A 16,140-nucleotide genomic window follows, 5' to 3' on the forward strand; every position below is an offset into this window, starting at 1 on the left:
CATCTCTCTTGTATTCGGGATCGAGCACAAATATCTACTTTCCGTTTCTTCTATCTATATTCTAAGGTGCATGAGTCTATGGAGGGCACCTCTATTTTATGGCTCTATCGTTCTGTATAACTAAGATACAGGGGGATTCTTTAATTTTTCCCATTCTGTCAATAAATCATAGCTTATGAAGTTTTATTCTTTGTCCATAGTGGTGTCGATAAACAATAAAAAAAAGTGTTATTCCAGGTCAGGCTCTAACAAAATAATTATAATTGTAAGTAGGTTTCGAGTCGAAACAACACCCTGTACATCAATATTTTTAAAAATTATTTATTTGGAAAGGGCAGAGAAAAACAAGTGTAATAATGTTTTAATTACAAGGTGGCCCAAAATTGAAAAAAGAAATTCTTCCTTAAATGGTACTTTTCCAAGTGTTATTCATAAAATCATCAATTTTTTCTTATTCTCCTGATATCTAGATCCAAACTTTATTGAAAACTCTACTTAAAAAAATTTATGAAAATGAAGACAAATGCTCACTTATGACAAAACCACACTTTATTTTGAGCAAAATTAACGTTGAAACAAATCTACAGGGCATATAATAGAAAATCACAAAACTAGAATTTTCTTTAACGCATCTTATAATTTTTTCAACTAGAGTTTCAAACGCATTACCGGGAAATTTTTTGCATAATATTTTTATATGTTCTGTTTGAGGTATGTATATAAATATATGTCAAAAAATTCCCGCCTCAAATTTACCGTGAAAAAAATTGATATTAAGACATGTTCCGAATATGGCACAACTCGAGGTTAAAGAAACTAAAACATTTCATTAATACAAATCAATTAATCAGAAATAGGTTGTAGAACATTGAAATAAAAGACACATATTTTCATTTCAAGTGAAAACGTCAAAAATAATTTCGGTCCTTGTTGAGGCCTGTTTCACAGGAAATTCGTGACTTTGCTCTGGCAATCATCATTTCATTCAGGAAAATGTCCTATATTATCTCAACGTATTTCTGGGGCAGGTATCTGTGAGAAAAATACTTCTTTTTTTTCAAATCCAATTGTGGCTGCAGTAAAGAACTTGGTCGACCAGGCTTCTTTAGAATTCTATAGGATTTCTGCTACACCAAGTTCGAATTCAGCCAATAGTTAATAACCACTAGATTTTTTTCGGCAAATTATGTTCCCCTCCACAATATCCAGTTATTGCAGCACAAGATATCCAGGAAATATAAAATATTTTCAAGTAAAATTTCAAAAAGCTTGGCCTTTATTGCAAACTGTTCCGAATATGGCACAAGTGAACAAATCACTTAAAAAAAATGAGAAAGATGAAAGGTATTTCTTTACAGGAATCGAAATAAAGGAACACCTACCGTATACTAAATATTTTTTTGTTTCTATAAATTCCTATTTTTCAAGTTTTTTCGACCATCAAAATTTTGAGAATAATACGTCGTAACAGGTGTAGGCCGGCGGGTACACTAGAATTGACCTAATTCGCAAAATAAGCGTCAGATGGGGGCACAAGTTCCTGATTCCTTATAAATACATTATGTTCTACTGATTCAAATCTAGCTTTGACTTAAAATATAATAAACAATTCAATTTGACCTGCAATATTGTTGAATACATCGTGAACAGCCTGTATATAGTTCGGCCGCGCTAATGTTCAATTCAACTAATCATGTCTATTTGACGCTACACCAAATTGAATATAATGTGATATCATTATGTAAAGTTTTTTCTTCAAACTAACAAGTTCTGCCGGGGTATAAAATCATTTTCATTGATTCGCCTATAAATAATTTATAGATGTAATAAGATTAACGCGATCATACGAACACAAGTCCGATATTAATGATGGGTAAGGACAGGAAACCTTTCGTTTAACGAAGATCTATTTTATATAGATTGCCTTCGGTTTGAAGATTGTTTATGGGTAAAGCGCCAATTAAGCTTTGATTTCGAAAACGTAAGATTTCTGGATAAGTGACTCGTATCGCCCATTTATCGACTTCATTAAGTATGAATGCCTGAATTCAATCAGCAGATACGTCATCATAAACGACATCCTTGTCATACACGGAGGTCACAATGAATACGCTCTATTAGTGTGACGTCACACACCGCCATTTTTGGTTCTCCTGTCAGTGTTCGGAATCTAAACAAATAAATTGTCATTCAAATTAGTACGGTGTCGTTGAAGGAATTGGCTTATTTTCATATATAAGAGTATTTGAGGAACGATTTCAGTATTAATTGATAGACAGAAGGAACGAGGTTAATACCTAGTAGTTTGAATCCTGTATCATTTCCCAGATTCTGTAAAAATCCGTGTTCAAGTTCAAACTTACTGGCATTAATCTCGTTCCTTCTGTCTATCAATTAATAGTAAAATCGTTCCTTAAATAATCTTATTTATCAAAATAAGCGAATTCCTTCAACGACACCGTACCTACTAATTCGAATGACAATTTGTTTGTTTGGATTCCGAACACTGACAGGAGAACTAAAATGGCGGTATAGACATTGGTTTTAATTCATAATTTAAGGGCGTTTCTGGAAAAAATTGTATAAAGAAAAAGAACAATAGTAAATTCTATTCGGATCACAGAATGAAGTAATTCCCTATATTCAACCCTAAATTTTTATGATTAACGAAAATATTGATGGTTATTGGCTAATTCTATCTCAATCACACATAATTTGAAACCAGTTAGAGAAGTAAATAGTTAAAGAATGTATTTATATATGCAGTATACAGGGTTAGAACTATTCAGAGGGCCGATACAGTGATATCGAAAAGCGTAAGGAAGACAAGGTTGCTCAAATTAGAAAAAAGTTGCTTTATTTAGGGATGAGTGTGTTGGTGTGAGCAGATCCGAAATATCTCCATTGATTCCCGAGATATCTCGAAAAAACAGAAAATCGAGATTTTCTTTTTTTCGTGTATAACTCATTTGTTTTTGGAGATAACTTCACGAACTTTAGTTTATAGCCGTTATCCAACATAGAGATGTTAATGGTACCTTCAGATTTTTTCTGTTTTCCATTGTTTCAGAGACATGATAGTTAAGTGATGGTTTTACACAACAACTCTTCAAATTTGCATACCAAGACTCGATATTCTTGTATAGAGTGTAATAAATTGTTGAATTAGTAACTTTTTTCTTTATCACCTCATAGTGAAAACCAATACGGCGTCCACAAGAAAAAACTATTGCGTCTCTGAAACAATGAAAAACAGAAAAAAAACACTAAAATCTCCAAATTGGATAATGACTACAAACCGAATTTCGTGAAGTAATCTCCAGAAATAAATGAGTTATATGGAAAAAAAAAATTCAGTGTTTTCGAGAGATATCTCGGGAACCGTTGGAGATGTTTGGATCTGTTTACACCAACACATTCAACCCTAAATAACGCAACTTTTTTGTGATTCAAACGACCCTGTTCCTCTAACGGTTTTCGATATCCCTCTAGTGCCCCTCGAAATAGTTCTAATCCTGTATGTGCTTTTCATCAGAATTGATGAAAGATAAATTTCAATCGAGTAAAATTAGTGACAGCGGTGGGATTCGAACCCACGCCCTTTCGGACTGGTGCCTAAAACCAGCGCCTTAGACCGCTCGGCCACGCTGCCTTATGATGATGCTTGCAATTCTCATAGTCCATAGACGTTTCAGTTATAATATCACAATAGATAGATAGATAGACAATATTCGATTATACACCGAGTCACAAGACGTAGTTCGGTGTTTCGCGAAATACGACGAGTGAAAAGTTTCGCATTATCGAAATATATTGTTTATGCTCGAGTTGGTATTCGTTACGATTATATAACGAATATCTTAATTTCTATAATTCTAACCACACCGCCATTTTTGGTTGTCCTGTCAGTGTTCGGAATCCAAACAAATAAATTGTCATTCAAATTAGTACGGTGTCGTTGAAGGAATTGGCTTATTTTCATATATAAGAGTATTTGAGGAATGATTTCAGTATTAATTGATAGAAAGAAGGAACGAGGTTAATACCAGTAAGTTTGAATCCTGTATCATTCCCCAGATTTTATAAAAAGCCGTGTTTATTAGTTGAACTTCAAGTTCGAACTTACAGGCATTAATCTCGTTCCTTCCGTCTATCAATTAATAGTAAAATCGTTCCTTAAATAATTTTATTTATCAAAATAAGCCAATTTCTTCAACGGCAACGCACTAATTTGAATGACAATTTGTTTGTTTGGATTCCGAACACTGACAGGAGAACTAAAATGGCGGTGTGTGACGTCATCACTAATAGAGCGTATAGACATTGGTTTTAATTCATAATTTCAGGGCGTTTCTGGAAAAAATCTTATAAAGAAAAAGAACAATAGTAAATTCTATTCGGATCGAAAAATGAAGTAATTCCCTATATTCAACCCTAAATTTTTATGATTATCGAAAACATTGATGCTTATTGAATAATTCTATCTCAATCACACATAATTTGAAACCAGTTAGAGAAGCAAATAGATTTAAGGATTTATTTATGTATGCAGTATACAGGGTTAGAACTATTTAGAGGTCCGCTACAGGGATATCGAAAAGCGTAAGGAAGACAGGGTGGCTTTATTTAGGGATGATTGTGTTGGTGTGAGCAGATCCGAAATATCTCCATTAATTCCCGGGATATCTCGAAAAAACTGAAAATCGAGATTTTCTTTTTTTCTGTATAACTCATTCGTTTTTGGAGATAACTTTACGAAATTTGGTCCATTATCCAATATAGAGATGCTAATGGTGTCTTCTATACCTAGACTCGATATTCTTGTATAGTGTAATAAATTGTTGAATTCGTAATTTTTTCTTTATCACATCATAGGGAAAACCAATATGGCTTCCAAGGTAAACAAATTAACTATCGCGTCTCTGAAACAATAAAAAGCAGAAAAATTCTGACAACACTGTAAAAATCTCCAAATTGGATAATGACTACAAACCGAATTTCGTGAAGTTATCTCCAGAAACAAATGAGTTATATAGAAAAAAAAAAGGAAAACTCTATTTTCAGTTTTTGCGAAAGATATCTCGGGAACCATTGGAGATATTTTGGATCTGTTTACACCAACACATTCAACCGTAAATAACGCAACTTTTTTGTGATTCAAACCACCTTGTTCTCCTAACGGTTTTCGATATCCCTGTAGTGCCCCTCTAAATAGTTCTAATCCTGTATGTGCTTTTCATCAGTATCGATGAAAGATAAAATTTCAATCGAGTAAAATTAGTGACAGCGGTGGGATTCGAACCCACGCCCTTTCGGACTGGTGCCTAAAACCAGCGCCTTAGACCGCTCGGCCACGCTGCCTTATAACGATGCTTGCAATTCTCATAGTCCATAGACGTTTCAGCTATAATATCAACAAGAGGAGAGACAATAATTGATTAACACCGAGTCACGAGACGTAGTTCGGTGTTTCTCGAAATACGACGAGTGAAGAGTTTCGCATTATCGAAATATATTGTTTATGCTCGAGATGGTATTCGTTACGATTATATAACGAATATCTTAATTTCTATAACTATAACCACACCGCCATTTTTGTTTGTCCTGTCAGTGTTCGGAATCCAAACAAATAAATTGTCATTCAAATTAGTACGGTGTCGTTGAAGGAATTGGCTTATTTTCATATATGAGAGTATTTGAGGAATGATTTCAGTATTAATTGATAGACAGAACGAACGAGGTTAATACCAGTAAGTTTGAATTCTGTATCATTCCCCAGATTTTGTAAAAAGCCGTGTTTATTAGTTGAACTTCAAGTTCGAACTTACAGGCAGTAATCTCGTTCCTTCTGTCTATTAATTAATAGTGAAATCGTTCCTTAAATAATCTTATTTATCAAAATAAGCCAATTTCTTCAGCGACAACGTACTAATTTGAATGACAATTAGTTTGTTTGGATTCCGAACACTGAGAGGAGAAGTAAAATGGCGGTGTGTGACGTCATCACTAATAGAGCGTATAGACATTGGTTTTAATTCATAATTTCAGGGCGTTTCTGGAAAAAATTTTATAAAGAAAAAGAACAATAGTAAATTCTATTCGGATCGAAAATGAAGTAATTCCCTATATTCAACCCTAAATTTTTATGATTAACGAAAATATTAATGGTTATTGGCTAATTCTATCTCAATCACACATAATTTGAAACCAGTTAGAGAAGCAAATAGATTTAAGGATTTATTTATGTATGCAGTATACAGGGTTAGAACTATTTAGAGGGCCGCTACAGGGATATCGAAAAGCGTAAGGAAGACAGGGTGGCTTTATTTAGGGATGATTGTGTTGGTGTGAGCAGATCCGAAATATCTCCATTGATTCCCGAGATATCTCGAAAAAACTGAAAATCGAGTTTTTCTTTTTCTCTGTATAACTCATTTGTTTTTGGAGATAACTTTACGAAATTTGGTTTATATCCATTATCCAATATAGAGGTGTCTTCTATACCTAGACTCGATATTCTTGTATAGTGTAATAAATTGTTGAATTCGTAAATTTTTTCTTTATCACATCATAGGAAAACCAATATGGCTTCCACAAGAAAACAAATTGACTATCGCGTCTCTGAAACAATAAGAAACAGCAAAAATCTGACGACACCATTAAAATCTCCAAATTGGATTATGACTACAAACCGAATTTCGTGAAGTTATCTCCAGAAACAAATGAATTGTATAGAAAAAAAAGAAAAACTCTATTTTCAGTTTTTTCGAGAGATATCTCGGGAACCGTTGGAAATGTTTACATCTGTTTACACCAACACATTCAACCCTAAATAACGCAACTTTTTTGTGATTCAAACCACCCTGTTCCTCTAACGGCTTTCGATATCCCTGTAGTGCCCCTCTAAATAGTTCTAATCCTGTATGTGCTTTTCATCAGTATTGATGAAAGATAAATTTTAATCGAGTAAAATTAGTGACAGCGGTGGGATTCGAACCCACGCCCTTTCGGACTGGTGCCTAAAACCAGCGCCTTAGACCGCTCGGCCACGCTGCCTTATAACGATGCTTGCAATTCTCATAGTCCATAGACGTTTCAGTTATAATATCACAAGAGGATAGACAATATTCGAATATACACCGAGTCACGAGCGAAATACAACGAGTGAAGAGTTTCGCATTATCGAAATATATTGTTTATGCTCGAGTTGGTATTCGTTACGATTGTATAACGAATAATATCTTAATTTCTATCAACATTTTGAAAAATTCAATGACATTTCAGTGAGCTAGACTCTCTTTTACATCACACAACGTTCGATATCAACCTGAGAAGTAAATAGATATGTGCTATAATAAGTTAGTGCAAGGAGTAATCGAGTAAAATTAATGACAGCGGTGGGATTCGAACCCACGCCCTTTCGGACTGGTGCCTAAAACCAGCGCCTTAGACCGCTCGGCCACGCTGCCTTATAACGATGCTTGCAATTCTCATAGTCCATAGACGTTTCAGTTATAATATCACAAGAGGATAGACAATATTCGAATATACACCGAGTCACGAGCGAAATACAACGAGTGAAGAGTTTCGCATTATCGAAATATATTGTTTATGCTCGAGTTGGTATTCGTTACGATTGTATAACGAATAATATCTTAATTTCTATCAACATTTTGAAAAATTCAATGACATTTCAGTGAGCTAGACTCTCTTTTACATCACACAACGTTCGATATCAACCTGAGAAGTAAATAGATATGTGCTATAATAAGTTAGTGCAAGGAGTAATCGAGTAAAATTAATGACAGCGGTGGGATTCGAACCCACGCCCTTTCGGACTGGTGCCTAAAACCAGCGCCTTAGACCGCTCGGCCACGCTGCCTTATAACGACGCATGCAATTCTCATAGTTCATAGACGTTTCAGTTATAATAGCACAAGAGGATAGACAATATTCGATTATACACCGAGTCACGAGACGTTTGGTGTTTCGCGAAATACGTCGAGTGAAGAGTTTCGTATAATCGAAATATATTGTTTATGCAATAGTTGGTATTCGTTACGATTATATAACTAATATCTTGATTTCTATAACTATAACCACAACAGTGCATTTTGAAAAATTCAATGACATTTCACTGAGCTTGACTTTTATTTATTTTTTTTTTTTTTTTTGGCGAACGTCCAATATACATTACTATGGATTATGGAAATGATCACAATATGGCAGGAGGCGAAACACCAAAACTATTTTACCACGTCGTCAAGGGTATTTTCACTCATCAAAATGTCATACCTGGATAAACAAGGTCGATTTGAACCATAATTAATCTATTGTCCAATCACCCTTTATCGGCTATGAATAACGAAAATATTGATGTTCATTTCTATAATATCTCTTTCACCGGATCAACCAGAAAAAGAAAATGGATTCAAGTGTCAACTGCCAAATATCGATCCTTGAGGTATCTTAAAACCGTTCGACCATGCTGCCTTATAATAGAGATTGCAATTCTCATGTTCCATAAACTTTTGACAAGAATAGAATTGAGACAGAATCGACTAAGATCTATTTGGACCACTGAATAAGCAAAGTTCGATTTGAACAATTAATATATACCTACCGGCTTCCACCCCCTACCTGCTATATGAATAACGAAAACAGTGATATTATATTATCTCTTTTACATCACACAACGTTCGATATCAACCTGAGAAGCAAATAGATTTGTGCAAGAAATAATGGACTAAAAATAATGACAGCGGTGGGATTCGAACCCACGCCCTTTCGGACTGGTGCCTAAAACCAGCGCCTTAGACCGCTCGGCCACGCTGCCTTATAACGATGCTTGCAATTCTCATAGTCCATAGACGGTTGAGTTATAATATCACAAGAGGATAGACAATATTCGATTATACACCGAGTCACGAGACGTTCGGTGTTTCGCGAAATACGTCGAGTGAAGAGTTTCGTATAATCGAAATATATTGTTTATGCTCGAGTTGCTATTCGTTACGATTATATAACGAATATCTTAATTTCTATGAATATAACAACAACGGTGCATTTTGAAAAATTCAATGATATTTCACTCAGCTTGACTTTTATTTATTTATTTTTTTGTTTGGCGAACGTCCAATATCCATTACTATAGATTATGGAAATGATCAAAATATGGCAGGAGGCGAAACACCAAAACTATTTTACCACGTCGTCAAGGGTATTTTCACTTATCAATACGTCAAACCTGAATAAACAAGGTCGATTTGAACCATAATTAATCTATTGTCCTACCACCCTCTATCTGCTATGAATAACGAAAATAATATCTCTTTCACAGAACGTTCGGGATCAACCAGAGAAGAAAATGGATTCAAGTGCCAAATATCGATCCTTGAGGTATCTCAAAACCGTTCGACTATGCTGCCTTATAATAGAGATTGCAATTCTCATGTTCCATAAACTTTTGACAAGAATAAAATTGAGACAGAATCGACTAAGATCTATTTGGACCACTGAATAAGCAAAGTTCGATATGAACCATAATTAATATATACCTAACGGCTTCCACCCCCTACCTGCTATATGAATAACGAAAACAGTGATATTATATTATCTCTTTTACATCACACAATGTTCGATATCAACCTGAGAAGCAAATAGATTTGTGCAAGAAATAATGGACTAAAAATAATGACAGCGGTGGGATTCGAACCCACGCCCTTTCGGACTGGTGCCTAAAACCAGCGCCTTAGACCGCTCGGCCACGCTGCCTTATAGCACCCTGGTAATATTCTCCAGTGACAAACTGTAGGTTCTTTCTCAGGATATCCAGGAATATTATTTGTATCTTCTTTGAGCGACATGAATGATATTTCCTGAATTCATTATTCTATGGAAATTTGAATTATCTATTCGTAATTTTAATTTTGTATTTTTTCTCAAGGTTCTTATAGGTCTGGCTCAAGCTAGGCCGCACTCTATATCAGATATGTCCTTTTTTCTTCAATGAGGGCACTACTAACACGACACTTACTAATTCTCGACCTTGCCTGGCGCTGCAAGTGATTTACCATTTTTTTTCTCGTTATAGTACTAAATTTAAAATGATGCATGTCAAAATTTCGTGACATGGAGATATAAATAGCAAGTGACGATAAATTTGTTGTTCAAAAACTGGTTAAAACAAATATCTTGTATGGACAATGCTCCTTTTCACATATCGATCAAAATTATGGTCCAATTGAAAGAATTGGGCTTCCAACTGCTTGATCACCCGGCATAATCTCCAGATCTGGCTTCCAGTGATCATTGACTTTTTCCGGGTTCCAGTGCTCCAGTGAAAGAAATGTTCTTCAGATAAGGTATCGAAAGTTAGAACGAATAATGTCAAGTTTTTAAGAAAATAAACGTTTTTAATGTGACTTATGTAATAAAATTTCCTCGAAAATGTCCTCATTGTTAGTTCAATCATTATCTGATCAATGACATTTAACGGATCAATTCTCGATTGATGAAAATCAGGAAAAAAAGGTAGTGTGTAGATTATAACAGACTACACACTATAATATTAAGAAATTGAAAACGCCTAAAAGAAATGGTACCATGATAGTGAAGACGTTCCTGGTATCGATACCTAATATATCTGCGACTTTCTGAAACATCTTAACTATACCAAAATTCTTTCGTACGCGTAAGGATCAACAGATCTTGGAGAAATTTGAAAAAATGAATAGATTGTTTTATTAAGTATCATTCATTTCATTTTTGAATACCTATATCAACAAATTAGGAAAATTTTTCATGAAGAATTTCTACAGTTGCATAAAAAAATCGAAGCTGACATTTTCAAGTAACGTTTTCGAAAATTGAGACAATAAAAGAAGAATAATTATGTAAAATTACGATTATGGTCTCTCCATCTAGAATCGTCGGTGGGCCTAACCTGGATTGAGGCAGAAGAAGTGGGGCAAACTCCCGAAAGGTCCAATAAATTAGCGATAACATACTTATTGAATTAGAGCCCAACCAAGCATCCAACGTGTGCGAACAATTCGACCTACGTAGTCTTACGGTTATTTTATGTTTTAATTAAACGGAAAAAGATAATAGACCCGACTTGTATTCCAGCAGAATGCCTTTTTGCCAGGCCGGTTACAAAGAATCAAATTGTCATTTTCATTCTTCGGATAAGCCAGTATTTAGTTTTTTACGCGCGTATTGTTCGTGCTATCCAATTCGGCCTCATCGGGCTGGGGACATTTAATTTTATTATTTTCAGCGAGAACGGTGACTCTTGACGTTCTCGACTGACGTTTCGGCATCGGACATCTCTCGGATTGTCGGCCGATTGAGATATTTTTTAATGATCGCTTAATATAAGGCGGCTTTTCTTGATTTCTCGAAATGGTAGCGGCTGAATTTGTTCGGAATCGGTCGTTTTCGAGCTTTGTTACGTTTCTGAAAAGGATTATTTATTGCAGAATCTTGGAAATTTGTCATTGTCCGAATGGATTTTTTGATAAACGTGAGAACTGTCGAAAAAGTAACGTTTTCGATTAGTGAATGTTTTTTCTTTTGATTTTCAAACTTAACTGAGAGACCTACAATTGTATATTCAACATGGATTATACATTCAAAGAGTGTTTTAGATACTCAAAACACTGAAAATGTGGATCCCAGACACTTCCGCCATTTTGGGACGTCATTTTTTTCATCGTTTTTTTGCCGTTCATTAATATGGGTTTTCACAAAATGTATTGAAGGTGAAATTCTTCATGATATTGTAATTATTCGATCCTTCGTATGTCAAATTCTAGGAGGGCCGGCAAAATTTAAGAGGTGCCTGGGCCATTTGGGAGGTTAACGTTCCCCCAGTTCCCCCCCCCGTGGATCCGCGCCTGTTTGGACCACTGAATAAGCAATGTTCGATTTGAACCATAATTATTATATACCTACCGGCTACCACCCCCTACCTGCTATATGAATAACGAAAACAGTGATATTATATTATCTCTTTTACATCACACAACGTTCGATATCAACTTGAGAAGCAAATAGATTTGTGCAAGAAATAATGGACTAAAAATAATGACAGCGGTGGGATTCGAACCCACGCCCTTTCGGACTGGTGCCTAAAACCAGCGCCTTAGACCGCTCGGCCACGCTGCCTTATACCACTCTGGATAATATTTTCCAGTCACAAACTGTAGATTCTTTCTCAGGATATCCACGAATATTATTTGTATCTTATTTTTTAACGTTTTCGATTAGTGAATGTTTTTTCTTTTGATTTTAAAACTTAACTGAGAGCCCGACAATTGTATATTCAACATGGGTTATACATTCAAAGAGTGACCCCGTCCTACTATGGCTTTACATTGTTGTGAAACACATTTTATTCATTTTAGGTGGAGAAACCCAAACCCAGGTGACCAAGGTTATTGAGATCTGAAAATAGAACGTGCAACAGGTTTATAGGTCTGTTCGTGATTATCCCGACCTCTCCATTCGGAAGCGTGCAAATTGTAAGCATAAGCATAGATCATCGCTATACCGTATTTTCTACAAAGATCTAAAGCTGCACCCCTATGGAATTAAATTTGTGCTGTCTATATTTGTGTATATGTATAAAGGGTTTTCCAACAGGAACGATGCTATATTTAAAAAGATTCCATTAGTGTTTTAGCCTTTTTGCATGTACATTTTCACATACCTACCATATATCAGGATTTGAAAGTCATTGCCAATTTCTATTGGAGGCAAACCTCATCTATTATTATGTCGAGTGATAAACATGGGTTGCAGAAATTGATGGAGAAAATAGTAAAAGTGAATACATATTATGGAAACTCATGATTATATCAAAAAATAAACTATCCGCCCGATTCAAGGTCCACAACAGGTTTATGAATAGAGTCACAAGTTAAACGTATTCCATTTGGGAATGAACATCAATGAAGAATAGGATCACTCCATTAAAGTGAAGTGTCGGATCGAGAAAGCCCGAAGTGCCTTATGCCCGCCACTCACGAAGCGTTTCTTCCAGCGTTTGGTAGCAAGCGTCGAAGAGATTCCAGTCAGACAGCTCGGGACACGGCCGTACGACTGTAAATCAGAGTATGAACTTGACTGCCCGACTGGAATCTCTTCGACGCTAGCTACCAAACGCTGGAAGAAATGCTTCGTGAGTGGCGGGCATTATTCAAGATGAAAGAAATTTTATGGGCAACTTAGCTATAAAGGCCAAATTAACACTATTGAAGTGCCATATCTTTCCATTGCTTTGTATGATATCGAAGCATGGACATTAACATAAGCGTCCTGCAGGAAATTAGAGGAGTTCAAAATGTGCTTGTACCATCGTATTCTGAAGATCCAATGGGTGTTCTGAAGATCCAATGAAGATGTTCTCAAGAGATTCAACAAGAAGAAAGAGAGCAAGTACTATGTGAAAAAAAGGGAAACTTGAATACCTTGGTCATGTGATGAGAAACCAGGAGAGGTTTTAACTCCTACAACTTATTTAGATTTAATTTATAGGGGTTTTGTTGCACTGTGACCTAATGATCGATTGTACCCCCCATCAGAGCTATTCTCGTCATTACGTGATCTACAGCTCGTCTGTTCCAGAGTTCTAACGGACTCCAGTAATCTGGGATGGCTTCAAGAAGGCTACTTCTACAAGTTTCTTGTTCAAAGCAGATTTTGCGTTGGCTAGTGATGTCGAGACATTCCTTCACCAGGTGATCCGGAGTTTCTTCCTTCTACGCACAGAATATACCCATTCTCATGATGTATTTCCTAAGGCGAGAATACCCAGTGAGGAATCAAGTGAGGAGATGTAGTTCATTCTACCTAAGATCCAGATAATTCTTGGAATTCGCAGTGTCTAAGTTTCAAAGAAACTTTTTGGAATGATCCAACCCAGGAAGGTTATGACCTTCTCCTGAAACTCTTTCTTGTAGGTACATTAGCCTATAGCACAAAAAGGTACCAGCGCAATGAAAGGAGCAAGTGCTACCTTTCTATCAGGTGTGGTGGCCTCTCCCTTTAATTCCCGAGTGACTGGGAAAACAGGATGAAAAGACCTTGTTATTCTTGTCTATTTCATTGAGCTTTCTACAGCACTCCAATACCTACCTTCTTAGAATCGATGATATATCAGCTCAGTACTTTGATTTCAACCTGACTATCAGAATGAATCGCTGAATTTCTGATACTTTATTGCTAGATTAATCTCTACCCATCTTTCTATTGCGAGTATTTCTGCCCGAAAGGCACTTAGACAGCGGCCTAGCGATAGTGAGCATTTGGTACCAGTCCTGAATACTCCAGAGCTAGTCCCCGTCGTGGTTTTAAAACCACTTAATGGTATTCTTTTTGAGAACTAGGATTGGGGACTTCCTTTCCCAATCTTCTTTTCTATTTAGTATCGTAGTGCAAGTTTTTTGATGCCAATTTTCTGTATCATCTCGTAACTCCGTTAACTTATACTCCAGGGTAAAAGAAACATTGGACGACGAAGAATATCGTGGTTGAGGAATTTGCGAGGTCCGTGTCGCCATCATGTTTACCAACATCCAAAGTGGAAAGGCACCAAGAGAAAAAGATAATACCATGTGTTTTGGGCATGCGTAACTATTACTAGATCAATCGCGTACTGTGAAGTGTTGACTTTTCAGGAGAGAAGAACGGCAACTGTTTGATTAATGTGTAGTTTTATTTAATGGTTTCAACTATTCAAACTCCAGGGAACCATAGAATAGATAATACCTTCTACAAAATTTCCAAACGCTGATATAATAAACAAAAATTTGTCAGTAGGCCCGGAACCCCTGTACCTTTACCAACTCGCCGATTACAAAACTAAATCCATTACGCGTCCCAATGTAAATCCCATAAATAAGATTGGCGTCCCGAACAGGATAATTACGTTAATGTCCTGTATTTTTTCGTGGTCGTTATATATTTTTATGGCACTCCAAATTGACAGAAAAACAAGAATCCCGCAGCGACGGACCAATGTTCCGTTGGGCATTATTCAGCAGTATGCGTGATCCTAGGAGGCAGGTGTCAGATAGAACGGGTTCGTTCTGGCCGATCGATCTGGGACGGGGACCGTTTTCCGAAATATGGCGATATAATGAGAGATTTCGTGGAGAAACGGCTTAATTCGGATCCTTGGAGTCAATTTTAAATATGAGCGCAATTACGTCTCGAGCGGGCATGTGCTGCTCGAACGTTTATAACTTTCTGTTGCAGATTTTGCATTAAAGGATAATTTTCAACCGATTTGAAATATTCTGAGGCGTTTTGGAATGAGTAGAAATCTCAAAGTAGTGAAATACATATGAATACATTTTGCATCTCTTTTCTGAAGACGAAATCATTCTTCTTCTTTATGTGCCGTCTCCTTTAAGAAGGTTGGCTATCATCATGGCGATTTTTATCTTTGAAGTTGCGGATCGGAACAACTCAACAGAGCTACTGTTGTACCACTGCCTTAGGTTGTTCAACCAGGAGATGCGTCTTCTTCCTATACTACTTTTACCCTGTATTTTTCCTTGTATAATAGTTTGCAACAGCATATACCTCTCCCCTCTCATCACGTGGCCCAGATACTGCAATTTTCTGATTTTGACTGTGTCGACTATTTTCTTCTCCTTTCCCATTCTTCTCAATACCTCCTTGTTCGTTATTCTGCTCACCCAGCTCACCCAGCGAAATCATTAGCTTGTTTTTATTCACCTCGAAATGTTACTATAGCAACCGCATAGTTTCGACATCTTGGGATATTTCCGGATGCCCACTGACTCGATGCTTTACTAGAAAAAGTATTCTGATCTTTAATTGCTTTGAAAAGCGAACGAACCTTCACCTCACATTGCCGAATAATCAACTACAAAGATGGATAATATTTCGCTTCACAACAAACAGCACTATTATACAAGACAGGGAATCTCTCTATATTTTATTTATATATTTTCTTGAAATTGCTGAAGATTTGAAGGAATGGCATTTATGTTCTCGCAGTTAGAAAAAAAGGACAGTTACTCACTAGATATTTTCGATTCCATTTACACAAGATCCGTTCATACACAATATTATATTTAATTTTCTTATTAGGAAACCGTCCAC

General features: G+C 36.1%; 1 protein-coding gene and 8 non-coding genes across 10 annotated transcripts in view; all 9 read right to left on the minus strand.

The window, feature by feature from the left end:
• Positions 1-16,140, minus strand: part of LOC123677992 (homeobox protein aristaless-like) — a 182,007-nt gene that overhangs the window by 56,072 nt on the left and 109,795 nt on the right. The gene's annotated exons all lie outside the window — the stretch shown is intronic.
• Positions 3,573-3,652, minus strand: Trnal-uag. Its single transcript has one exon. It is a non-coding gene; the product is annotated as a tRNA-Leu (tRNA).
• Trnal-uag lies at positions 5,282-5,361 on the minus strand. Its single transcript has one exon. It is a non-coding gene; the product is annotated as a tRNA-Leu (tRNA).
• Trnal-uag lies at positions 6,977-7,056 on the minus strand. The gene has a single exon. It is a non-coding gene; the product is annotated as a tRNA-Leu (tRNA).
• On the minus strand, positions 7,390-7,469 carry Trnal-uag. The gene has a single exon. It is a non-coding gene; the product is annotated as a tRNA-Leu (tRNA).
• Trnal-uag lies at positions 7,803-7,882 on the minus strand. Its single transcript has one exon. It is a non-coding gene; the product is annotated as a tRNA-Leu (tRNA).
• On the minus strand, positions 8,757-8,836 carry Trnal-uag. The gene has a single exon. It is a non-coding gene; the product is annotated as a tRNA-Leu (tRNA).
• Trnal-uag lies at positions 9,695-9,774 on the minus strand. Its single transcript has one exon. It is a non-coding gene; the product is annotated as a tRNA-Leu (tRNA).
• Positions 12,092-12,171, minus strand: Trnal-uag. Its single transcript has one exon. It is a non-coding gene; the product is annotated as a tRNA-Leu (tRNA).

The sequence above is a fragment of the Harmonia axyridis genome, chromosome 4 (assembly GCF_914767665.1).
Source record: "Harmonia axyridis chromosome 4, icHarAxyr1.1, whole genome shotgun sequence".
Lineage (NCBI taxonomy): Eukaryota > Metazoa > Arthropoda > Insecta > Coleoptera > Coccinellidae > Harmonia > Harmonia axyridis.